This window comes from Tursiops truncatus, chromosome 9, assembly GCF_011762595.2.
Source record: "Tursiops truncatus isolate mTurTru1 chromosome 9, mTurTru1.mat.Y, whole genome shotgun sequence".
In the NCBI taxonomy this organism is placed as follows: domain Eukaryota; kingdom Metazoa; phylum Chordata; class Mammalia; order Artiodactyla; family Delphinidae; genus Tursiops; species Tursiops truncatus.
Genome location: NC_047042.1, coordinates 39,047,633 through 39,071,915, shown reverse-complemented (window position 1 = coordinate 39,071,915; position 24,283 = coordinate 39,047,633). Strand labels below are relative to the sequence as shown.

The 24,283-nt window shown below is 38.1% G+C and overlaps 1 protein-coding gene and 1 long non-coding RNA gene across 2 annotated transcripts in view; one reads left to right on the top strand and one right to left on the bottom strand.

Annotated features, from left to right (window-relative positions):
• ETV1 (ETS variant transcription factor 1) overlaps window positions 1–1,139 on the bottom strand; it is a 95,463-nt gene extending 94,324 nt beyond the window's left edge. The window contains exon 1 of the mRNA XM_073809668.1: window positions 1,026–1,139. The gene's annotated coding sequence lies outside the window, so the exon portion shown is untranslated. The remainder of the gene's footprint in view (window positions 1–1,025) is intronic.
• LOC141279535 (uncharacterized) lies at window positions 136–9,195 on the top strand. The gene is made up of 3 exons (XR_012333943.1): window positions 136–236; window positions 8,434–8,596; window positions 9,071–9,195. It is a non-coding gene; the product is annotated as an uncharacterized lncRNA (long non-coding RNA).
• The last annotated feature ends 15,088 nt before the right edge of the window (window positions 9,196–24,283 follow it).

Below are 24,283 nucleotides of genomic sequence, written 5' to 3'. Positions count from 1 at the left end.
AGGAGCCCACCTCACACTATAGCCTCGTTCCCACTAAGTTTTTGGCCCAGGTTCTCTTCCCATTTTTCAACACCCACCATAACCATTATGGCGCATCAACAACATTATTTTTTTAACGTCATCCTCAAGTAAATCTTTCATGGGACAGTAAAATCTATGGGGAAAGCACCTGGGAGAAGCAGAGGAATTGCTTCAGGAGTGGTTGCGTTGGAAGGGAGAAGTACAGAGCGATCTAGGTGAGGTAAAGGATTAAAATAAAATTTGTCCCACGTGTGCACTGGGACAAGGTGTTTCCAGTCCCTGGTGGAGGTGGGGAGGAGCAGGGATACGTTAGGGGTGGCTCGGATATCCTAGGGACCCGCACGTTTCCTGAGCTTTTGTTATGTATACACGGAGGCGGAGGGTATCACTTACTGTACTTGACGCTTTCACTTCCTCTCCAGCTTTTAAACAGCCAGAGCCGGGAGTTGGGGGAGAGAGGCGAGGGGGGTCGGGTTTCAAGGACAATGACTAGGACGTTAAAAAGTGAGGGCTGCAATTCTGAAACCACTTGCCCTGACCCTCCTACGGGGCTTAGAGCTGTAAAGAGTCACTTCAGAAGCCTCGGCCCAACCGGGGATGAGAGGCCTCGGGGATGGGACCAGGGACTCAATGGTGTTGAAATTCATTTGTGATCCTGGTGGCGACCAGAGCTAGAGACCAAAGGATGTTTTCGGCAGCTGTTCAGCCCTTTGAGAAACGTGCTGCAGTTCTTAATTTCTAATTGAAAGTTTCCTTCCTTAAATGGAACGTTATGGAGCCCTATTAAACCGGAGTGTGAGCGCACAAGGCTCAATTCCGGACCCATGGAGGTCATGGGTCAAAAATTTTTTTAATATTAAAAAAAAAACTTATTACTGGGGAAACACCCAGTAACTGTGGACAGCAAGGACACACACCGTGCGTTCCCTGAAAGTAGTAAATCGGAGTTAGCCCGTCCTAAGGCGCGCACCTACAAGCATTTTGAGCGGGAACTGCACATTTACCCGAGCCGGGGAGGGGTTCGGGCGCAGCCGGGCCTCGAGGCTGGCATCGTGAGGCTCCAGGGTACTTTCTGAGGGTGCAGTTAGGCGGCAAGTGTGTCCCGCCGCCCAACACTCCCGGGATAACCCAGCCCCCGTAACCTGACCAACAGTTTCCAAAGACCTTCCCTGCGGCTGGAGCCTGACGGGTAACGATGGTAACCGGGAGGGGGCGGAGCTTCAGACTCAGCCCCCGCGAGGTTCTCTCGGTAGCCAATAATTTACCGTCTGTTCCCAGCCCATTGTTGTTTATTGCTGACCCCGCAGCGCTCCGCTAGGAGATTGGCCGCTTTAGGAAAAGAGGCGGAGCCTCTCCCGCCCTGCAGCCACCTTTCGGCTCCATTCACAAAATTCCGGCCTTTCTTGGTCACGTGGTTGGGGGCGTGACGGGGTAGGGGAAATGACACAACAAAGGCCCAAGTTTTCCAAACCACAAAACTTTTCTGCCTCGCTACCCCTTCTCTGTTCCGTCAGCGAACAAATACTAGAATATGAGGAAAAGGAGGCTTGGGTCTGGGAGCAACAAAGAGGGGGGAAAAAATAAGTCCGAAATTAAAGGAAGACTCACAGGGAGATAATTACGGGGTACATACACTGCATATGAGAAAAGCTGCGAAAAAGGAAAGGAAGAGAATAAAGGAGTGGGGAGAAAGCCTTAAGGACAAGCTAGGAACTTAGGCTTGCTGTTTCAAGTTGCTTTTAGACTGTCAAAGAGTAAATGGATTTCAGTTTTCTCACAACACTCTAATTTTCATTCCCACCTTAGATTTATCCCATAGTTTGTTAACTTTTTAAAGCTTCTTTTAGGCACACTGCAGGTTTTCACTGGCTGACAGTTTTAGTTTCCATTTGCCAAGACTTCACTCTTTCACCGGCCCCCCAAAGCACTACCCCTACTTCCCACCTACGCTGGACTGACCAAGAGAAGCTGAGCCTTAATCCTCGGATTTGACTACGTATTGCAGGGGCTCCATATTTTCCCTTTGTATTCTTTAAACGAACTCAGCTTTTCTAACTATTTGATCTTAACAGTAACTGAATATGATAATATGTGAATAAGCAGACAAGCCAGTCTCACTACAGCTCAGTTTTGTTGAAACAGCACACAGTTTTGAGATTAATGTTTCCCTCTAGCAAGTGGACTATCGGACCACGCTCCCTCCTCCCTCCCACTTTCTCTTCTGCCCTTTCTCTTTCTGTCCTTTTTGTGCCGTGATACTTAGTGAGACGCTAGCTTTTAGTTTGGCTTCTGTTTATCTTCTCTGCTTGGCGCTGGGAAAAACCAGTAGACCTAGTGGCTGAAGGCATTGGAAGGGCTAAAAATTCGTTTTTCAGAAATTGTTACCATTGTGGAAAATGTCTACAGAGGCAGCTGTTGTATCCACAGAGAGGAACCTCAAAAGTTGCACAAAGTTTCCACTACTTTTGAAAGTGAGTCTTTAAAAATCAGCTTAGTAAACGCCAGTCCTCCTTGAATGGAAAATTTCATTTTGGCAGGATTTCAGGCATAGAATGGCAGAGCAGAGGCCAAGAGGCTTTGACATTTATTTACTTGTATTTTGAAATTCCATTTGGGTTTTGAAATTAGAGCTCTTGAGAGAAAGCCCACCTCCCCCCCTCCGCCCCCCATAAAAATCCATTTCTGAGTTTGGAAAGTTTTTAACTTGCATAGAAAGCTATTTAAATCTTTATAGTTCCTTTGCTGTTATTTAATAAAATAAAATTCATTAGGGGCTTTTCTGCAGTTAACTTATTATAGCATTATACTGAAAATGCCTGATGTTAAAGCACATTTCTAAAAGCAGCAGAAACAAACTAAAATGGTACTACTGATAGTTTGAAATGGTTAATATGATTAAAATTAAATGAAATTTGTTCAAATTGGGTTGATTATTAAGTAAAATAGTAACCTGTATAATTTTTTGAATTCTTTGTAAGCAAACTGTTAATGGCCTAGTTTGCACAGAGCTACATCAAATAGATAAGGAAAAGACAGACCATTAAATAGGCAAGTGGGCATAGGAATGAACAGGTGAATATAATTTTAAAGGAAAACTTAGAAACCTGCCAGAATAGTGAAAGATAATGAGTGGCTATAGTGGGCTCCCTGTGGGAAGAGAAGCAGGGATTTGAGAGGAGGGTAGACCCTAGGAAGAAGGTAAGGGTATCAAGAAAGTTGACACTGTGTACAAGGTGTTAGCTCCCACTCTAACCCTGCCATTCTCAGCAGGGGAATATCTCCAATATTCCCTTGTAGAGGAAATGTGTTTTTAAAAATTGTTAACTGCACTGGAAGTCAGGACATTATTCATTAAAAAAATTAAAAACATCTTTATCCCATCAAATTGGAAAAAAATTCTAATGTCCAGGGATGTTAGTGTTGGGATAAGGGCACTCACATGTATTGCTGGTGGGAATGTGACTTTCTGCAACCTTTATAAAGCAAGTATCTACTAGACCCTAAAATGTCTAAAGTAAGTATGAAGTCAGTATCTACTAGACCCTAAAATGTACAGTATCTATTAGACCTTAGTTAGACCCAATAATCCTGATTTGGGAAATCTGTTCTATAAAAATAAAAGCAATGTGCATAAGGACATTTACTGAAGTATTATGTATAGAGGGGGAAATTTAGAAGCAACTTCCATACCCACCAATGAGGACATGGTTTTTAACATAGTATGATCATTTCATACTTTGGAATTCAATTATGGTGCTTATATAGCTGTTAAAAAGTATGCTGTGTTCTTGGTTCTCAAACTTGAGATTACTTAAGAAACTCCTTGTTAAAACTTCAGATTCCTGGATGGACCCACAGAGTTTCCGATTCAGTAGACCTGAACTTGGGCCCGGCAAGCACATCACATGAAAATTCTGTTGCAGAGGATTTTGTTGTAGTTGGCCTCTGAATCTTTCTGGGGAAGCCCCGGGTTGGACCTCTACCAGAAATCCAAAGGGAGACCTGCAAGGTTTACTAGTTGGGACATGTTTTGCTTGACCCACATAATGTTGACATGCTTGGAAATTTCATCATCAACACGTAAAATTTCGATTTCCACTATTGCTTGACAAATCAGAGAATATGATAACACTGAGACTAAATTCCCAAATAGCAACCATCAGCTGGAGCTTGTGAAGCTCTTGTGAAGGAGCATGGGTTTCAGTTTTGCCATGGCCCACACTCTTCCCTAATCCCTGTTTTTCTTATTTATGTTATGTTATTTATGTTCCCCACCTGACCCCGTAAGCATTTGCATGTGTCAATCCCGGATTACACGTGGCATAGCATGTTAATAAAAGCAAGGGACAGAATATAGAGTATCATATATTCTGTTTTTGTTCAAAAGAAAAAATAGTGTGCGTAAAGGTGCCTGTATACACATATAGGAGACATATGTGTATATATACCTATACACCAGTGTTTGTCAACAATTTTTCATTACTGCCTCCCCAAAGAGGCTTTGTGGACATTTTTTATTTCTAATTGCCCCCCTCCCATTCAATTTTAATACTACAGATATACTATATATTTGTTTTTATCCTTAATCCTTTGGAAGGTCACAAATTAGTGTAATATCTAACATTTATCCCTCCAAGAACCAATTTTCAACACTTGGGGGCAATATCACCCCCATTGAGAATGTATAATATATACCTTTACTTTTCTCTTCCTATAGGTACTATATTTAGCTAAAAATATTGATTTTTATCATCCCAAAGAATACACATCCATCTCTTATTATTAGTTACAGGTACCTCTAGTAGGTCTGATTGGAGGTGTGAGGTAAAAGATAATCATAGGGGGCTTCCCTGGTGGCGCAGTGGTTAAGAATCTGCCTGCCAATGCAAGGGACATGGGTTCGAGCCCTGGCCTGGGAAGATCCCACATGCCGTGGAGCAACCAAGCCCGTGTGCCACAACTACTGAGCCTGTGCTCTAGAGCCCGCAAGCCACAACTACTGACCCCACGTGCCACAACTACTGAAGCCTGCATGCCTACAGCCCGTGCTCCGCAACAAGAGAAGCCCGCGCACCGCAATGAAGAGTAGCCGCCACTCACGGCAACTAGAGAAAGCCTGCACACAGAAACAAAGACCCAACACAGCCACAAAAAAAAAAAAAACCAAACAAAGAAATTTATAAAAAAAGATAATCATATTTTTCTTTTAGCACGTGGAATGGTTTGTTACAACATGCATGTATCAGTCATTGTTTAATCCATTTAAGGGGTGAACACATTAGTAATTTAGAGTTAATTTTGTAAGAACCATAGAAATTTTCATTTATAGAATAACAATATATCTAGATAGTCATGGATCTTAACTTCGAGTGATTTATAAATTTTAGAATAAATAATGAACAAGGAACAAAACAAATCTTTTACCTTTCTTTGGAAAGAGGACTACTTGCATTTGAAGGCATGGCATTGGTAACATTAAACAGTAAGACATCAGCGGAGTTCACCAATCTCTACCCTTGTAGTTGTTTTCTGGACCACTGTGAGAGATGCAGGTTTGGTGGAGGTGCTTTCCTCATGTAAAAGGGAAAAAATGATTCTAAAAGTCCACTTTAGAAATGGAATTTTATTCTCCTGGGACACAACTTGATTTAGAACAATCTAAATCACCAGCAATAAAGTTAATCTTTTATGTGTATTACACATTGGGAGGACTATTTCCAGGCTGGCTTCCCAAAGTACCTCCTCTGGGTGGTCCTCCTGGAAATAGTTTGTTTTCTCCAGTTCTGAATCCCAAGGTAGCTTTAGGAGAATTTCTTCTTCTGGCCTCTCAGAGCTGGCATTTTTTCATAGCTCTAAATTCTGTGTAAATGTTAATAACTGTCCTTCATTCAGCACTTAGGACTTGATTACAAGTACCTTAGCCACTGGCATATAGAAGGTGTTTAATGCTTGTTGTAGGATGAATGAATCAGTGAATGGATAGCCTACTACTGAACTGCCTCACTCTACAAATATAAACACATTTCAAATATTAACTAAGCAATGTTGTAGGCAGACTGTACTGAAAACAAATAAAAATTTGCTGGACAACTGAAAAGGGCCGATTTACCTGAGTACAAATGGCTTTTTGATAAAAGTTTGTTCTTGATTTATTATCGAAAAGAAAATTAAAAGCTGCCTTGAGCTAAATATATTTCTCCTATGTATAGGTTTCTTTCATTTTTTTTGACACAGAGAAACATTCTTTGTGATTTCTCAGGATCTGATATTTGTGACTGACAGCAAAGTATCTGAAGTATATAATTCAGAATCATAACTTGTACCAATGTAACCTTTCTTTCTTCTTTAAATGTATTAAATGAAGGGTTTGTAATAGATACCCTTGAGATCCCTTATGAAAGAAGTCTCCTATCTTATTTTTAGTCAATGACTGTGATAAAGTCACTCAGAGGAAAACAAACAGTGGTGTAGTGGAAAGAGGATTTTGTATCAGATGGTCATAGATCTGAATGCCGGTCCAACACAGGCTAAATTATGTCATGTCTCTGAGTCTCAGTTTCCACAGCTATATAATGGATATAAAACCTCTTTTCCAAAATTGCTGAGGAAGAAATGAGCTAATGTATTTAAATTGCCTCGCAGAGTTGGTACTCATAGAAGTTGCCTTTCTTGTCCTGTGTGTTAGAGATTTTCTCTGACATAAGACAAAAGATTTCTCCTCTCTGGGTCAGTCCTCCTTGGCCTAATGTCACAGATGTATCCCTGTGACCTTCCAGATGACTTTTAGAACTGTCCTTAATACCTAAGAACAGTCAGCCTGACTTCCTGTTATGGACTTCCTGTCCATGTTTAAAATAATTTTCTAGCTTCCTATCAATGTGGAGGTCAATTCCTGGTCTCCAATACTTATCCTGCTCAGGCAGGGGACTGACACATCAAATTCCTCTCCCTGGTCTCTAGTGATCAGCCAACGTGACGCCTGACACCACATGCCAATTATCTTGCAGTTAAGACCTCCTTGCTGAGTTCAAAACTCTAGCACAGTAGCTGAAGGAGAGAGAAAATGCTGCTTGACGGCAGTGCACAACAGAGGAATTAGTCTCAAGAAAGTAAAACAGAAAAGTTGTCAAACAGAGCAGTTTCTGCAAAGGGGGCAAAAGAAGAGCCTCGTGTCCCTTACTTCCTTAATACCTAGAGAGTCTTCCCTGAATGAGGGTCACCAATGATCCTTAAGTCAGTTTCTTGGTATTTGAAGAACAATGTGTCTTTGAACTTTGTAATAGTGATTTCACTTCTTTGTGATCTTCCTGAATTCTCTTTTATATTTAAAATGTTCCTTTTGTCCTGAATTTCTTCTCAAGTTTAAAAATAGCCCTTTGACTACAGGCATTTCATGTGAGCACATCAAAGAAAGCTACAAATCTTCTTTGTATCTGTCTGACACACTCTAAATACAACTCAGGTTTTTATTCTTGGTTCACTTTTATATTCTAAATTGAAATTACTCCCTATTTCTCTTGTGTCAGATAATATCAATGCTCATAAGTTTATCAAATATATCTTGGAACAACATAGTCCACCCAGAAAAATAAGTTATTTATGATGAGAGTCTTACCTTTGTTAGGAAAGATTTGTATCTGACACTCTTGACATCATTTGAGTCCATAAAGGAAGGCATTATCAGAAAGGCATTCAGGAAGCAGGTATGTATATGGATGAGACCTAAAAATAATTTTGCATTCAGAGTTAAAACAAAGATATTCTTTCCTGTACATATACATATTCTCACACCCACTCCTACTGAAATATCAGAATTCTTAAAATAATAAGTGTTATCAGTTAAAACAGAGGAAAAGGCCATGACATTCATTACAAATAGCTCTTGTTATTTGACTCATTCATGACGTAATGTGAGATATCCGTGCTTGGTTTCTAGATAATTCAGTCTTATAGCTCAAAGGGGCATCAGTAGCTCATCAAGTTGGTTATCAATGCCATCACTACTCTTCTTATTTTCCAACACATAGAGCCATACTTATTTAGAGCTTATCAATTCTTACTTAAGCCTTCCATATCTGATCACTGATCAAGAACATTCTAGATCACTGTCTCTCAAATTATCTGCAGTGAAAGACCAGCGTTAGTTATCCATCACTGAGTTACAAACTATCTCCAAATTTAATGGCTTAAGTTACTCCACATTTATTATCTCACTATTTCTGTGAATCAGGAATCTAAGAAAAACCTAGCTGGGTATTTCTGGCTCAGGGTCTCTCCCGAGGCTGTAGTCAAGCTGTGATCTGGAGCTAGGAAATCTGCTGCCAGGCTCACTCATGTGGTGGCTGGTGCCCTCAGTTTCTTGTGACTATTGGCCACATAGCTCAGTTTTTCACCATGTGTGTTTCTCCATAGGGCTGCTGATGACAAGGCTTTCAAGTACCAATAATCCAAGAGAGACAGCTCAAGATGGAAATCAGTCTTTTACAACCTAATCTCGGAAGTAACAAACCATCAGTTCTGCCATAGACTATTGGTCATACAGACTAATACAATGTGAGAGAGAGATGGCACAAAGGTGTGAATATTAGGAAGCTGGGATCACTGGTGGCAATCTTAGAGGCTGACTATAAGAACTTTTTTCTTTTCAAATGTCCAGTCTATCACAGATTGAACACAGATTTACTTGCCATTTTAATGTATGCCAAGTGGCTTCCACAATTAGACCCAAGGCTCCAAGAGAACAGGGACTCCATGTTACTCATGGCTGTATTCCTATCACCTCAGTCATCTCTGAGGGATGACTGTTAAAGGACTTATTAAACACATCCTCTCGTTAAAGATGCGTGTATGGACTGAATGTTTGTGTCCCTCCTCCCCAAATTCTTATGTTGAAGCTCTAACCCCCATTCTGATGGTATTGGGAGGTAATTAGGGTTAGATTAGTTCATGGGGGTAGGGCCCTCACAAGAAGAAGAAGGAGGAAAAGAAAGAGGAACTCTCATTCTCTCTCTCTCTCAAATCCCTTCCCTCCCTCCCTCTCCACTCACAGCTTCTTGAGCACAGTGAAAAGCCAAGCCAGGAAGAGAGCTCTCACCAGAACATGACCATCCTGGCACCCAGATCCTGGATTTCTAATCTTCGCAACTGTGAGAAAAAAAATTTCCATTGTTAAGCCAGTCTGTGGTATTTTGTTGTGGCAGCCTGAGAAAACTACAAGAACTTCAAATTACCATTTAGGGATTTAACGCTTCAGGATTGGGATGTGCTTAGTAATAGCTAAACTAAATCCCTTATGCTGAAGTGGAAACTTATTTCCTCTTATTAAATTCTCTGTTCAGCAAATGAGGAAGTGCAGCTGCAGGTCTCAGCACTCATCATCACAGCATACCAGGCACTGTGTTATATGAGGAAGACACAAACAACACAGCACCCCCAATAGATGAAAAACGTAAACTAGAAGGAGAGAGATCCCAGCCAAGCAGCCTTTTAGAGGGGCCCTCTGTGACTCACCCCGTGTTTCCCCTAACTCACTGTTTCTCCGGCATATTAATCTGCTTTATTCATCATAGGATTTAGCTTGTTTAAAATATTCCCACTTGTTTACATACGGGTCCTGGTTTTTGTTTGTTCCCTGACTCTTCCTTACCCACTACAAGATGTAACTCCAGGAAAGTTGGGTGGGTCCTGGTGGTCTTGTTGATTATTTTATTTACAAACCTGCCTGGAATTGGACTGAGCTCAAACGAAGCATTCACCAAATACACACTGAATGAATACAGTTAACTAGAGGTACGTTCAAGGCAAGATGGGATCTGTTACGCTTTTCTATAAATCCTGTCTCAAACTGTCCATGACAAGGCCTAAAATTCTACTTTGTTCATTTACGCTTTCACCTAATTTCTGGCCTTTCAATATTTTGATCATTGTTTCTTCCCTTCACTCCGTCCTCTTCTTCCGGCTTTTTAAGCTTTGGAGCCACAGTACAAGCACAATATTCTCGGGTCTGTTCAGTGATTCTACTTCATCTTTGGATCACCTAATTTAGTTTGGAATCAAGTGACATCAATGGGAGTTTTGCATGAATAAGGGTTGCAGATGAATCTGTTCAAATTAAATGGAAATTAAAGAGATGTTTTCAAGGACATTTGTTCTAAAAATTGATCTGCTTTATTATTAGTCTCATGTAAAATTATTTTTCAGTAGTCATGGAAATTGCCAGGTAGCCCACTAACACAAATGAGTAAATTAACCATTACCTAGGAATTTATAAAACTGGGATGGGAAAGGCTTTTTTTAATCAGAATTTTTTTTGGTTAATATTTAACTGTTTATTTGTGAAAAGAAACATTGAGTTCTGCTCTGTGCTAAGTTGTGCAGTGGGCATATTATATACTGCACGATTTCTCTCACTAGATCGTCAGAACAATACTGCAACAGTGGTACTGGTGTCCCATTTTACAGTCTAGGAAACTGATAAAAAAAAAGGAAAAGGAATCACCTGGCTCACAGAGCCATCAAGTGGAGGAACAGAGCTGCAAACCCCAGCTCATATGACTCCCAGGCACCTCAAGACCATGAATAATTGGCTGCTGAATAATTGCTCAAGTCTGGTTTGAAGCACTTTCTAATGTGTAGTCGCGACAAATGTGACTACACAATAAACAGAACAGAGTTCCCCAAAGTTTTTCTTGAGGGAAGGACTTGATCTTGAAATACTAATAGATATCTGGAGAGGAAAAAGTTGCCAGGGTAGGTTTGAAAGTTTGAGAAATCCTGAAGGGAACACAAATCAATTTACGACAAAACAAAAGAAAGCAAATAACCCTTTGGCACTTATCAGAACCTTCAACGCACTAATGCTCTGGGTGAATTAAATCTCCATGGTGGTGGTTTAGAGCCCCCTAGAGACGGGGAAGGTGGGGACCTGGATTGAGACAGTACAATAAAATTTCCAGAAGTAGTTGATCATCTAACATTTTTCCCTCTTAGAACATTTTTAGGACTAAAGCCCTATGGGTTACAGTTTGTAAAATACTTGCGTAAATTATTAGAGCAAAAAAAAAGCAGCAATTCTGAAGGAGTTTACAATGAGGGCTGCTAATTATACTGATTCAATATTACCACATGAACACAAAAGATGCCCTTTTCGAATGCTCCTACACTGTTGGTGGGAATGTAAATTGGCACAGCCACTATGGAGACCAGTATGGAGGTTCCTTAAAAAACTAAAAGTAGAGCTACCATATGATCCAGCAATCCTACTCCTGGGCATACATCTGGAGAAAAACATGGTTCAAAAGGATACATGCACCCCAATGTTCACTGCAGTATTGTTTACAATCGCCAAGACATGGAAGCAACCTAAATGTCCGTCGACAGAAGAATGGATAAAGAAGATGTGGTACATATATACAAGGGAATATTACTCAGCCACTAAAAAGAATGAAATAATGACATTTGCAGCAACATGGATGGACCTAGAGGTCATCATACTAAGTGAAGTAAGTCAGACAAAGACAAATATCACTGATATCACTTACATGCAGAATCTAAATTTAAAAAATGATACAAATGAACTTATTTACAAAAGAGAAACAGGCTCACAGACTTAGAGAATGAACTCGTTTGACTTGAGTCCTAGGCTTTGTGAAATTGACCTCAGCTACCTTTTACTGTGTCTACTTTTCCTTATGATTGTCAGTATGGGTTTAAAAGTTATAAGTGATATTTGCATGAAAAGGATGATTCTTATTTCTTAATTTGTTTTGGTTGGGAAAAGATAATAGCATGCCATTGCCTGGGAAATATGAAGGATGCTAAATAATAGGCAGATAACTTTTGGAGAAAGTTATTTCTACAACAAAACTTAAGAGTGTTTGACTGTGAACTTTATTTTTTAATGAGAGGCAGGATAGCACAATGGTTAAGAACATGGCTAGATTTGACTTCTTTGAACCCTGAATATCTTTGTTTTCATGGGCTCCTTCCTCCATTAAAAATTAATAGTAAAACTATAAAATTATATTGTTATATTTTAAGACTGTCTTGGCATAAGAAATCTGAAATTATATATTCAGTGTTATGATATTAGTTATATTATACACTTGATATTATACTTATTATCTACTTGTTATTATTAAATTCATTTTTTGCTTCTGATTTTAAAAGAAACTTAAATTGAAACATTTTTTATGGTCCTCTAAAATATGGCAGGCCCTTGCCTCTATGTCTATGTGCCTAATGAGAAGTCAGCTCTGCTTAAGAATGTAGGTTCTGAAGCCAGACTGCGATGTTGCAAATCCTAGCTTTTCTACTTAGCAGCTGTGTGAGCTTGGGCAAGTTATTTTACTTTTCTGTGCCTTTATTTGTTCTTCTGCAAAATGGGGATAATTAAATACCTCCATCACAGAGTCGATAAAAGGAATTATCTCTTGTCAAGTGCTTAGATCAATGCTTGGCACATTCACTTTCTAGTAGGTTATACCAATTTATTTTATTAAATTAAAAATAGCTGATATTAGAGTTGAAGTTCTTTTGAATAGAAACAGGCTTCTCCTTGCCCAGGAAGACAAATAATAATAAAGAAATGTGTTGCATTCAACTGAGAGAAGATGGGAGAGGAGGTGGACATTGACAAGGATGAATTCCTGGGGCTACATCGCCTGATTCCAAACTTGCTTCAGCCATTTAATAGTTGTGTGATCCTGGGCAGGTTGCTTAATCTCTCTAAGCTCTGTTTCTACATTTTTGAAATGCGGATAAAAATAGCATCCAGTTTATAAGGTCTTTGTTAATTGAAATGACCAGTTTATGATATACTTATAATAACAGTTACATACTATCAACAATTATTTTTTTAATTTATTTTTTCTTTGCAGTACACGGGCCTCTCACTGTTGTGGCCTCTCCCGTTGCGGAGCACAGGCTCTGGACACGTAGGCTCAGCGGCCATGGCTCAGGGGCCCAGCCGCTCCGCGGGCTGTGGGATCTTCCCGGACAGGGGCACGAACCGTGTCCCTTGCATCAGCAGGCGGACTCTCAACCACTGCGCCACCAGGGAAGCCCAACAATTATTTTTATTTCTTAACTTTCTACCAGCTATTTTGCACTTTAGTTCTCCCTTATTAATTCCACCTTTCCTTGGAATCCAGAGTGTTGGCCTCAACTCTATGGAGTGACAGCAGTAGCTGTAGTTGGGGAGCCCAGAGTAGCCTCCTTGATCCAAAGTGTGTAAGGAACTATGAAACTAAGGAAATTTTACAGTATAAATACAAATTTTTTATCATTAAAAAATTCTTTGTCTCCATTTTCTCACCGATCTCCACAAGCACAAGTCTTTTCTTGATTTGTATTATCAATTTAGCCATTACTAAAATACAAAAGTGGTGGAGTGTGAGGAATGAGGATGTAAGAGGGAAATATTAAGTATAACTTCCAATGACATTTGCTGTATACATCACTGGTTCTAAAGAAGAATCTCTGATGTATGATCATTACCAAGAGTGGCTGAAATGACGTTTACATGCAAGCTAATCAATCTTTCCAGGGCAAAATTATATTTGGGGATAAAAATTCATGTGAAGGCCTATATAAGTGTGGGACCCGTGTCAAGTATGAGTCCCCTCTTGTCTAAGGACAGAACTACTTGGATGCTTCATAAGTCTCTTCTATTCCCTTCTATTCTTCCACACTTTTAAGAATGAAAAGGCGTACGACACGTATGTACATTTGGTATTCATAACCTCATTCTAGTGGTTGGCTTATGTTCAACAAGTCTTTAATTCAATGAAATGGCATATCTTTAATGGAAGAATAACAAAGAAGGGCAATTTGCATTTCCTGTTCGGTAAAGTGAATACAATATATAGAATTTAGGAAGTGACTGCTAATATTGTCAGGAGGTAGTTATATACTATTACAGAAGATTTGTTTTCCAAATAATATCATACATACAGACATAATTTTTAAGTCTTTAAAAAAAAGAGTTGTGAGTTTTATTTATTTTTTTAAAGATTTTTTGACGTGGACAATTTTTAAAGTCCTTATTGAATTTGTGACAATATTGCTTCCATTTCATGTTTTGTTTTCTTGACCCCAAGGCATGTGGGAGCTTAGCTCCCTGACCAGGGATTGAACATTCACCCCCGCATTGGAAGGCAAAGTCTTATCCACGGGACTGCCAGGGCAGTCCCCACGAGGTGAGAATTTTAAATCACAGATTGAAAATATGGGTACTTTAGGGTAAGTCTATGTGTGCATAGATAAATATACAAATATAAAGACATTTTTTAAAAATCAGGAGAAAGAAAAATATTTATGACATTTGTCTATTCATACAAGTTTCTACAATTTAACTGCTTATTTTGTTTGGTTAAAGAAACCAAAGATATGATTTCTTTGCTGTTTAGATGTAAAAATTTCATACACACTTCACAAGACAGACTGCATTCCCCCCCCACCCCCGAATTATCTATTTTGTGTTAGTTAGTCGTATAATTTTCCTTTAGGGAATGGGCAAAAACTCGCCTTATTGGCTAAATATTCTTGTACTTCAGTACGTACAAAGTATAGCCAGAAAGTTTTACTGCGAGACTTAATCTAACTTTACTTCTTTTCATCCAATGGAAGATAAATGGCTTACGATTCTTTTTTTTTTAATGGAAGTATTGTTGGTGTACATTTTTGTGGATTTGCCATTGAAAATTTCAGCAGTTCTGTTGATGTCACATGCTAACTGAAGTCCACATCGATTGCTCTTGATTTCTCGGAGTCTCATGTTTTGGTCCTGATACATGAAAGGGACTCCAGAATGTTTTAATGGGAGGATTTGAGACAACAACCAGACAATAATCTGTCCTGGCTGAGAGGAAGGGCAGTGGAACATGGCAGCTGCATTTGCCTCACAAGTTTACTGTTCTTACGTAGATTTTATTTAAGGTGTCTTGGGACACTGATCTTCAACTCAGATAGAAAGAGAAGAAAAAAAAGGCCATAGTCAATATTAGAGCTATGTTAATTTAAATGTCCTTATTAGTTATATATTTTTCAAAAAAATGACTCGTTGGGTAGCTATTAAGGTACTAGAACTGATAAATGTGTACAGAGTCCTTTTGCAATAAAACTGCCTATGACTTGAAAAATAATTCTTTATGTTCTAGATTTAACATCAACCTCCTCCATAAGTTTTGGAACTCAATTATGCCTCTGCTTCAGTTTTCCCAACTATAAAATGGAATTACTACCTTCTCTGCTTTCTTTCCTGCCCTCAAATCCTGTGGACTCCTCTGAGTATTGAGTTCAAATGAATGCCCTTGTTTTAGTCTCGTTAAAGTATTGCAAACAGTTCCCATTGATAAAGGCTAATGTACAAAAAATATGTATGCATATTGTGATTGTGTCATTATTGAGCTGATTTCCAGCAAACATTCTAGATCTTTCAATTCAAAAGAATGCTGGAGCTTTGATATTTTGGCTCTTTGGTTAGCAGTGGGCATATGCCTAACAGATGCTTCTAGAAAAGGGCATTTCTTGAAGAAAATCATAAATAAGGCAAATATACATTCCTTATATTTAGTGAGTTGAATACAATATATAGACTAAAGGATGATGTTTATTTCAAAGACACCGCCATCACCTAAAGCACTTTCAGATTTCATCCTTTGTAGCTGGCAGGATATTCTTATTGAATAATTTTAACATAAGGGAGTCTTTGAGTATGGATTTTCTTTGAAACAACTAAAACCTTTTGGAGGGCATCTTGTGAATAAAACAAAGTGGGGGCTTCCCTGGTGGCGCAGTGGTTGAGAGTCCGCCTGCCGATGCAGGGGACACGGGTTCGTGCCCGGGTCCGGGAAGATCCCACGTGCCGCGGAGCGGCTGGGCCCGTGAGCCATGGCCGCTGAGCCTGCGCGTCCGGAGCCGGCGCGTCTGGAGCCTGTGCTCCGCAACGGGAGAGGCCACAACAGTGAAAGGCCCGCGTACCGCAAAACAAAACAAAACAAAACAAAGTGGGTAATGTTGCTTTTGTTCAAACACTGATGTGAGTTTAACGTACTAGTATTGAGACTCACTCTGTTGTGTAACTCAGATGGACTCTGAAGACAATAAGAAAAGGGAATTCCAAAACTGTTAGCTGATGAGAGAATCATTGTAGCGACTCCTTTAACTTTCAACATTAATACATGAATGGCAGTTAAGATGGCAGTTCTTAGGATATTGGGCTAAAGGCCAGGGAAACAAAGTATTTGGGAAAAATTACCATTATAATAGAAAATTCAAGTTGGCCGAAGCTTTGGAGCCTCTTATCACAATCTTTTTAACTTACAGAGGATACTTTTGAGAATCAGAAGAGTTAAGCAATTTAACCAAGTCCACAGATGTAAAATCAGAAACTGGGACTAGAGTTAGGATACCTGACACACAGTAGAGTTTTTTTCGCACCACTGCATCATGAATGGTGACAAGTTCACTGGGCTGTCTCTCAAAATAACAAAGCTTTGTAGAGGCAAATCTCTTGAATGTGTAATGATGTACACAGATAAGGGCTAAAGAATGCTGTATTTTTTTTATGTTAGGTCTCACCCCTTGAGCTTGTAAAAACAAATTTGAGAGCTTTAAATTTTTCTGTGCATTGGAAAGTCCTAGAGAGTTTTTACCTACGATGATGCAGTCTAACAAACAGAACAATACTTTCATTCTATTGGATCATATATGTTTATTTGATATATATAGTTTGAACTTTGCCTTTTGATGTTTATAGCAGAGGAAAGTAATTCTAATTTAATTATTCAGAGTTATGTTTATAGTTAATTTTCAAAGGAATTTTTATTGCTCAATACTTGCAGCCATTATAATTTTCAGTTTCTAAGTACATGAGCAAGAAATGTCACATTATCTTTCTTGTCGTTAAATCAAATTGCATCTGACTCCAAGCCTCTCCTTGTTTGGCTGGTAAGAGATCCAAATTCAGTCATTTTGGCAACATCCATCTGCCTCTCTAGGACCACACAGAAATGCACGTATTTAATAGGAAGACTGGAACATGGAAGAAGGCCTCAGTTCTTTAATCAAATATGACTTTAGTGATATGCTCAATATCCAACCCCAGTTTTTTTCCAAAAAAATAAATTATATTTTAATTTTATGTTTTAGTCAACTTATTTAAACTAAAAACAAACAAACAGTTCTTTCATTTATCCCATCCCCATCCCCAGCTCTGGCAACCACTACTCTGTTTTTGGACCTATAAACTTAGTTTTAGGTTTATTCTTTTTTATGCACAAACACACACACACATATATAGTATTTGTCTTTCTCTATCTGACTTATTTCACTTAGCATAAGGTCCTTGAGTTCCATCCATGTTGTTGCAGCTAACATGATTTCATTGTATTTTATGGCTGAGTAATATTCCATTGTGTGTGAGTGTGTGTATACACACACCACCTCTTCTTTTTTTTTTTTTTTTCTGTACGCGGGCCTCTCACTGTTGCGGCCTCTCCCATTGCGAAGCACAGGCTCCGGACGCGCAGCCTCAGCGGCCATGGCTCACGGGCCCAGCCGCTCCACGGCATGTGGGATCTTCCCGGACCGGGGCACAAACCCGTGTCCCCTGCATCGGCAGGCAGACTCTCAACCACTGCGCCACCAGGGAAGCCCCCACCACCTCTTCTTTATTCATTCATCCATTGATGGACACTTAAGTTGCTTCTATATCTGAGCTATTGTAAATAATGCTTCAATGAACATGAGGCTACATATCTTTCTGAAGTAGTGTTTTGGTGTTCTTTAAATAAATGCCCAGCAGAACTGCTGGAACATATAGTAGTCCTATTTTTAATTTTTGAGATAGTGTTTTCCATAGTGGCTGCACCAATTACATTTCCACCAACAATACACAATGGTTCCCTTCTTCTCACATCCTCGCCAACACTTGTTACTTCTAGTCTTTTTTATAATATCCATTCTAACAAGTATGAAGTTGTATCTCATTGTGGTTTTGATTTGCATTTCCTTGATGATTAACGACGTTGAGCATCTTTTCATGTACCTGTTGGCTATCTGCATGTCTTCTATGGAAAAAAGTCTATTCATTTTTTCTGCCATTTTTAAAATTGTTTTTGTTTGCTTGAGTTGTATGAGTTCTTTATATATTTTGCATACTAGTCCCTTATCAGATACATGATTTGCAAATATTTTCTCTCAGTAGGTTACCTTTTCATTTTGTTGATAGTTTCCTTTGCTGTGCAGAGCTTTTTAGTTTGATGTAGTCCCACTTGTTTATTTTTGCTTTTGTTGCTTTTGCTGCTTTTGCTTTTGGTGTCAGATTCAAAAATCATCAACAAGACCTATGTCAAGGAGTTTACTGCCTATGTTTCCTACTAGGAGTTTTATGGTTTCAGGTCTTACAGTCTGTAAGTCTTTAATCCATTTTGAGTTAGTTTTTGTATATAGTATAAAATAGTATTCCAGTTTCATTCTTTTGCTTGTGGCTGTCCAATTTTCCCAATACCACACATTGAAAATACTCTCCTTTGCCCATTGTTTATTCTTGGCTCCTTGTCATAAATTAATTGACCATATATGTATGGGTTTATTCTGTTCCATTGATCTATGTGTCTGCTTTTATGCCAATACCGTACTGTTTTAATTACTATACCTTTGTAATACTTTGAAATCAGGTAGTGTGATGCCTCCAGCCTTGCTCTTTTTTTTTAGGATTGCTTTGGCTGTTTGGGGTCTTTTATGATTCCACACAAATTTTAAGATTTTTTGTTCTAGTTCTGTGAAAAATGGCATTGGAATTTTGACAGGGATTGCATTGAATCTGTATATTGCTTTGGGTAGTATGGACATTTTAACAATATTAATTCTTCCAATCCATGAGCATGGAATATCTTTCCATTTATTTGGTCTTCTTTCATTTTTTTTCACTAATGTCTTATAATTTTTAATATACAGGTCTTTCACCTCTTTAATTAAATTTATTCCTAGATATTTTGTTCTTTTTGAGTCATTTGTAAATGGCACTGTTTTCTTAATTTCCTTGATTGTTCATTATTAGTGTATAGAAACACAACAGATTTGTGTACTGATTTATAACTACAACTTTACTAAATTTTTTATTAGTTCTAATAGGTTTTTAATGGAGTCTCTCAAGGTTTTTTATATATAACATCAGGTCAACTGCAGATAGTGACACTTTTCCTTCTTCCTTTCCATGGGTGAGTTATTTTTTCCTGCCTAATCGTTCTGGCTAGGACATCTAAAACTATGTTGAATAAAAGTGGCAAGAGTGGGCATCTTTGTGTTATTCCTGATCTCAGAGGAATAGCTTTCAGCTTGTAACCACTGAGTATGATGTTAGCTGTGGGCTTGTCATACATGGACTTTATTATGTTGAGGTATGTTCTCTCTCTACTCACTTTGTTGAGAGCTTTGATCACAAATGGATATTGAACCTTGTCAAATGTTTTTTATGCACCTACTGAGATGATCCTACGACTTTTATTCTTCAATTTGTTAATGTGGTGTATCACACTGACTGATTTGTGGATGTTGGTTTATTCTTGCATCCCTGGAATAAGTCTCACTCACTTGATTGTGGTGGCGTATGATCCTTTTAACGTATTTTTGAATTCAGTTTGCTAATATTTTGTTGAGGATTTTTGCATCTGTGATCCTCAGGGGTATTGGCCTGTAATTTTTTTTCTTGTGTTTGGTTTTGGTATCAGGGTCATGCTGGCCTTGTAAAATGAGTTTGGAAGAGCTCCTTCCACTTCAATTTTTCTTGGAATAGTTTGGAAGGACTGGTATTAATTCTTTGAATGTTTAGTAAAATTTACCAGTGAAGCAGTCTGGTCCTGGATTTTTGTTTGTTGGAGGTTTTTGATTACTGATTCAATCTCCTTACTAATAATCAACATATGTTAAGATTTTCTATTGTATCATGATTCAGTGTTGGTAGGTTGTAAGTTTCTAGGAATTTATCCATTTCTTTAGGTTGTCCAATTTGTAAGTGATTATTCATGGTAGTCTCTTATGATCCTTTGTATTTCTGTGGTATCAGTTATAATATCTCCTCTTTCATTTTTGATTTTTTTTAATTTGAGTCTCTTTTTTATTGGTGAGTCTAGCTAAAGGTTAGTCAATTTTGTTTAACTTTTCAAAGAACCAGCTCCTAATTTCATTGATCTTTTCTATTTTCTTTTTAGTCTGTAAATTCATTTATTTCTGCTCTGACATTTTATTTCCTTCCTTCCACTAACTTTGGGCTTTCTTCTTCTTTTTCTAGTTCCTTGAGTTGTAACGTTAGGTTGTTTATTTGAGACCTTTCTTGTTTTTTTTTTTAAATTTATTTAATTAATTAATTTATTTTTGGCTGTGTTGGATCTTTGTTGCTGTGCACGGGCTTTCTCTAGTTGTGGCAAGTGGGGGCTACTCTTTGTTGTTTTGGTGGCTTCTCTTGTTGTGGAGCATGGGCACTAGGTGCGTGGGATCCAGTAGTTGTGGCATGCAGGCTCAGTAGTTATGGCTCGTGGGCCCTAGAGCACAGGCTCAGTAGTTGTGGCTCATGGGCCTAGTTGTTCCGTGGCATGTGGGATCTTCCTGGGCCAGGGCTCGAACCCGTGTCCCCTGCATTGGCAGGCAGATTCTTAACCACTGTGCCACCAGGGAAGCCCCTTTCTTGTTTCTTGAGGTAGGCATTTATCTTTATGAACTTCCCTCCTGGAACTGCTTTTGCTGCTTGCCCTAAATGTTGGTATGTTAATTTTCTATTTCCATTTGTCTCAGAGTATTCTTTGATTTCTTCTTTGACCCATTGGTTGTTCAGTAGCATGTTGCTTAATCTCCTCATACTTATGAATTTTCCAATTTTCCTTGTGTAATTAATTTCTAGTTTCATAACACTGTGGTCAGAAATGATGCATAATATTATCTCAATCCTCTTAAATTTACTAAGACTTGTTTTATGGCGTAACATATGATCTATCTTGGAAAATTTTCCATGTGCCCTTGAGAAGAACATATACAATTGACCCTTGAACAATACAGTGGTTAGGGGTGCTGACCCTTTGGTGCAGCCAAAAATTCCTGTACAACTTTTGACTTTCCAGAAACTTAATAACCTACTGTTGATCAGAAGCTTTACTGATAACATAAACAAATGATTGACCTGTATTTTGTATATCTACATTTTTATTCATTCATAACATACCTTTTTCTTATTTTTTTGATATTTCTAGGCTATGCAGTTCACCTGTGAGTTTTTCAAATTGTTTCAAATCTCCAAAAGATTTTCCAATATCTTTATTAAAAAGAATCTATATATAAGCGGATCCAAGCAGTTCAACTCATGCTGTATAAGGATCAACTGTATTCTCTTGGTTTTGTATGGAATGTTCTGTAAGTACCTATTAGGTCTATATCATTTAAGGCTGATGTTTCTTTATTGATTTTCTGTCTGGATGATCTATCCATTGAGGTAAGTGGGATATTATAGTCCCCTACTATTACTGTATTGATGTCTATTTCTTTCTCTAGGTCTGTTAATATTTGCTCTATATATTTAGTTGCTACTATGTTGGGTGAATAAATACTTACAAATGTTATATCTTCTTGGTGGATTGACTCCTTTATCATTATGTAATGCTCTTCTTTGTCTCTTATTATAGTATTTGTTTTAAAATGTAGTTTGTCTGATTAAATATGGCTATTCCAGCTTTCTTTTTGTTTCCAGTTGTATGGAATAACTTTTTCCATCTCTTCACTTTCAGTCTGTGTGTTTCCTTACATCTACATGAGTCACTTGTAGGCAGCATATAGATGGGTTTTGCTTTTGTTTTTGTTTTAAATCCATTCAGCCACTCTGTGGCTTTTGATTGGAGAATTTCATCTATTTACATTTGAAATAATTATTGATCAATTTATGCTTACTGCCATTTTGTTAATTGTTTCTGGCTGTTTTTGAAGTTCCTCTCTGTTCCTTTCTTCTTCTCTTGCTTTCTTCTTTTATGATTTAGTGACCAAGCCCACTTCTTTTTTTTTTTTTTACATCTTTGAGTATAATTGCTTTACAATGGTGTGTTAGTTTCTGCTTTATAACAAAGTGAATCAGTTATACATATACATATGTTCCCATATCTCTTCCCTCTTGCATCTCCCTCCGTCCCACCCACCCACTTCTTCTTGAAGGTAGGTAGTGCCAGTGAAAGGAATCTTTGTTAAGTCCTTCAAGAGCAACCTCCCTAGAAGTCCCGTGTACTCAACCAACCTCCCCCAGCTTCTTCCGTACTCTTGGGGTTTCTGCAAGGCCTGAGGCCTGGATCCCTATAAATCAAGGGTTCGGTAGTCTTCCATTCCCTTCCTTTAATGCTTCCTCTACCTTGCATCTTTCTCCATTCCTCTCTCTCTCTCTCTCTCTCTCTCTCTGTCTCTCCAATCTTTAGTATAACTCCTCCTAGTAAACTGAAAACAAAAGCTGGGGAGTGAGTTTATCTTCAGGTAACAAAAGGAACACAAATTCTGGTCACTTACTGGAATGAGGACGGGAATGTAATAGAAATGTCAAAGTAAAAATAATTCATGTTCTTTCTGATCCTTCCATAGCAGTGAAAATGAAACACAAATTAATATTTCAATAAATTATCCTATCACACATTCTGCCATGAATGTACATTGTATTTTGATCATTATAAACACTGGTATATAAAAATAATGGTTAAGCACAATTCTTTACTACTCCAGTATCCTATCATCAGAAGGGACTCTGAAGCTGATACAGTATCAATTCCCCATTTTATAGGAAATGAAACTAAGATCCAGAGTCAGACATTTTCATTCTTACCATCGTATACTTTGGTAAAGTTAGTATTAACTCCCAGTGCAGCAACTTTGTATTAGAGAAATTCAAACACTTTTCCTTATCAATAGGAATAAATGACTCCAATGAAAACCAAAGAATTTCTTAAAGCACCAACACTGCCAAACTTGACAATAGTTTCAGAGTAATTTGCACATAGCTCTTCCCTGATATAGACTTAAACTCTAGTTAAAATCAATCAATAAAACATTGAATAAATGCATAGAAATATACAATTAATTTTCATTACAAATTACTTCAAATTAGAACATTCTTCCTGCCTCTCCACCCCACCTTATAGAGAAAGCAGAAAATCAACATGGATAGGCATGAAAAAATGGATTTTTTGTTTGTTTCCCTTTTTTTTTTGAAAGAGAAAGCACCTTTTAATTGAAACAAATATTCATACAGTATAGGTCACAAAAATCCAGGTCTTACAAAAAATGCAGATAGGAATAGAAAATAACCACTTTTACACTGTCATCTAGTAAATCCCTTTACTGCAGCTGAATTATGAACATTTATAGGTAGTACCGGTGGTTGTGTTTCCTCTTTAATGATGTAATGATAGTTTGGGGGCCCCACTTTCTTACGGAATCTCCCTTACCTTTTCTCTAACCATGGCAACTGGGCGCAAATAACATACTTGATGGGTTACCCTCTTCAGAATTCCTTATAAAAAAAAAGAGAGAGAGAGAGAACAGCAATCATTAAACTGTGAGCGAAAAAAAAAGTCAGAATTGTTAGGCCCATTTTGACATGAAATTTCTCATAAAACTGGGCAAAGGATTTTTGGGTTGGATAGCCAACCCAAACAAATATAAAATAACTAAGAGAGAAATTTTAGTACTGAATCTTTAGGTTACAGTAACACCATTTAAACAACTTTATATTTTCAGTTTTCAGACCCCAGGTCTTCAGTGTGAGTGTTGTACAATAATTACTAGCTGCATATTAATTTCCAAGGGGAAAAAAAACAGTTAATCCCTAAATTCTCATTATTTTGAGCTTTCTAAAATGGTTCCATCTTGTATATAAGGAGTTTAAAAGCAATTTAAGGGTTTGACCATCTCAGTATTATTAACGAAAAATATAGCTAAATGTATAGCAGTAGATCTTACTAAGTATCACGGCAAAGTAGTAGGAATTTTGAAATAAAATTGTATGATATATAGTATTTTGCTTCCCATATAATATTTTGATTAGACTACAGGCAATCACTAGCAATCACTCAGGGAGGCAAAGTTTTGGTAAAATTAATAAATGCTGGATATTTTGTTTAATGATGTCATTTTCACATGGAAGTCAATTTAAATGTGTAAAATATTCTGGAGTGTATCTATATAAACATGATTCATGAGGTTTCCCTTTTAAGGAAGGGTTGACTGAAACTGATTTTGG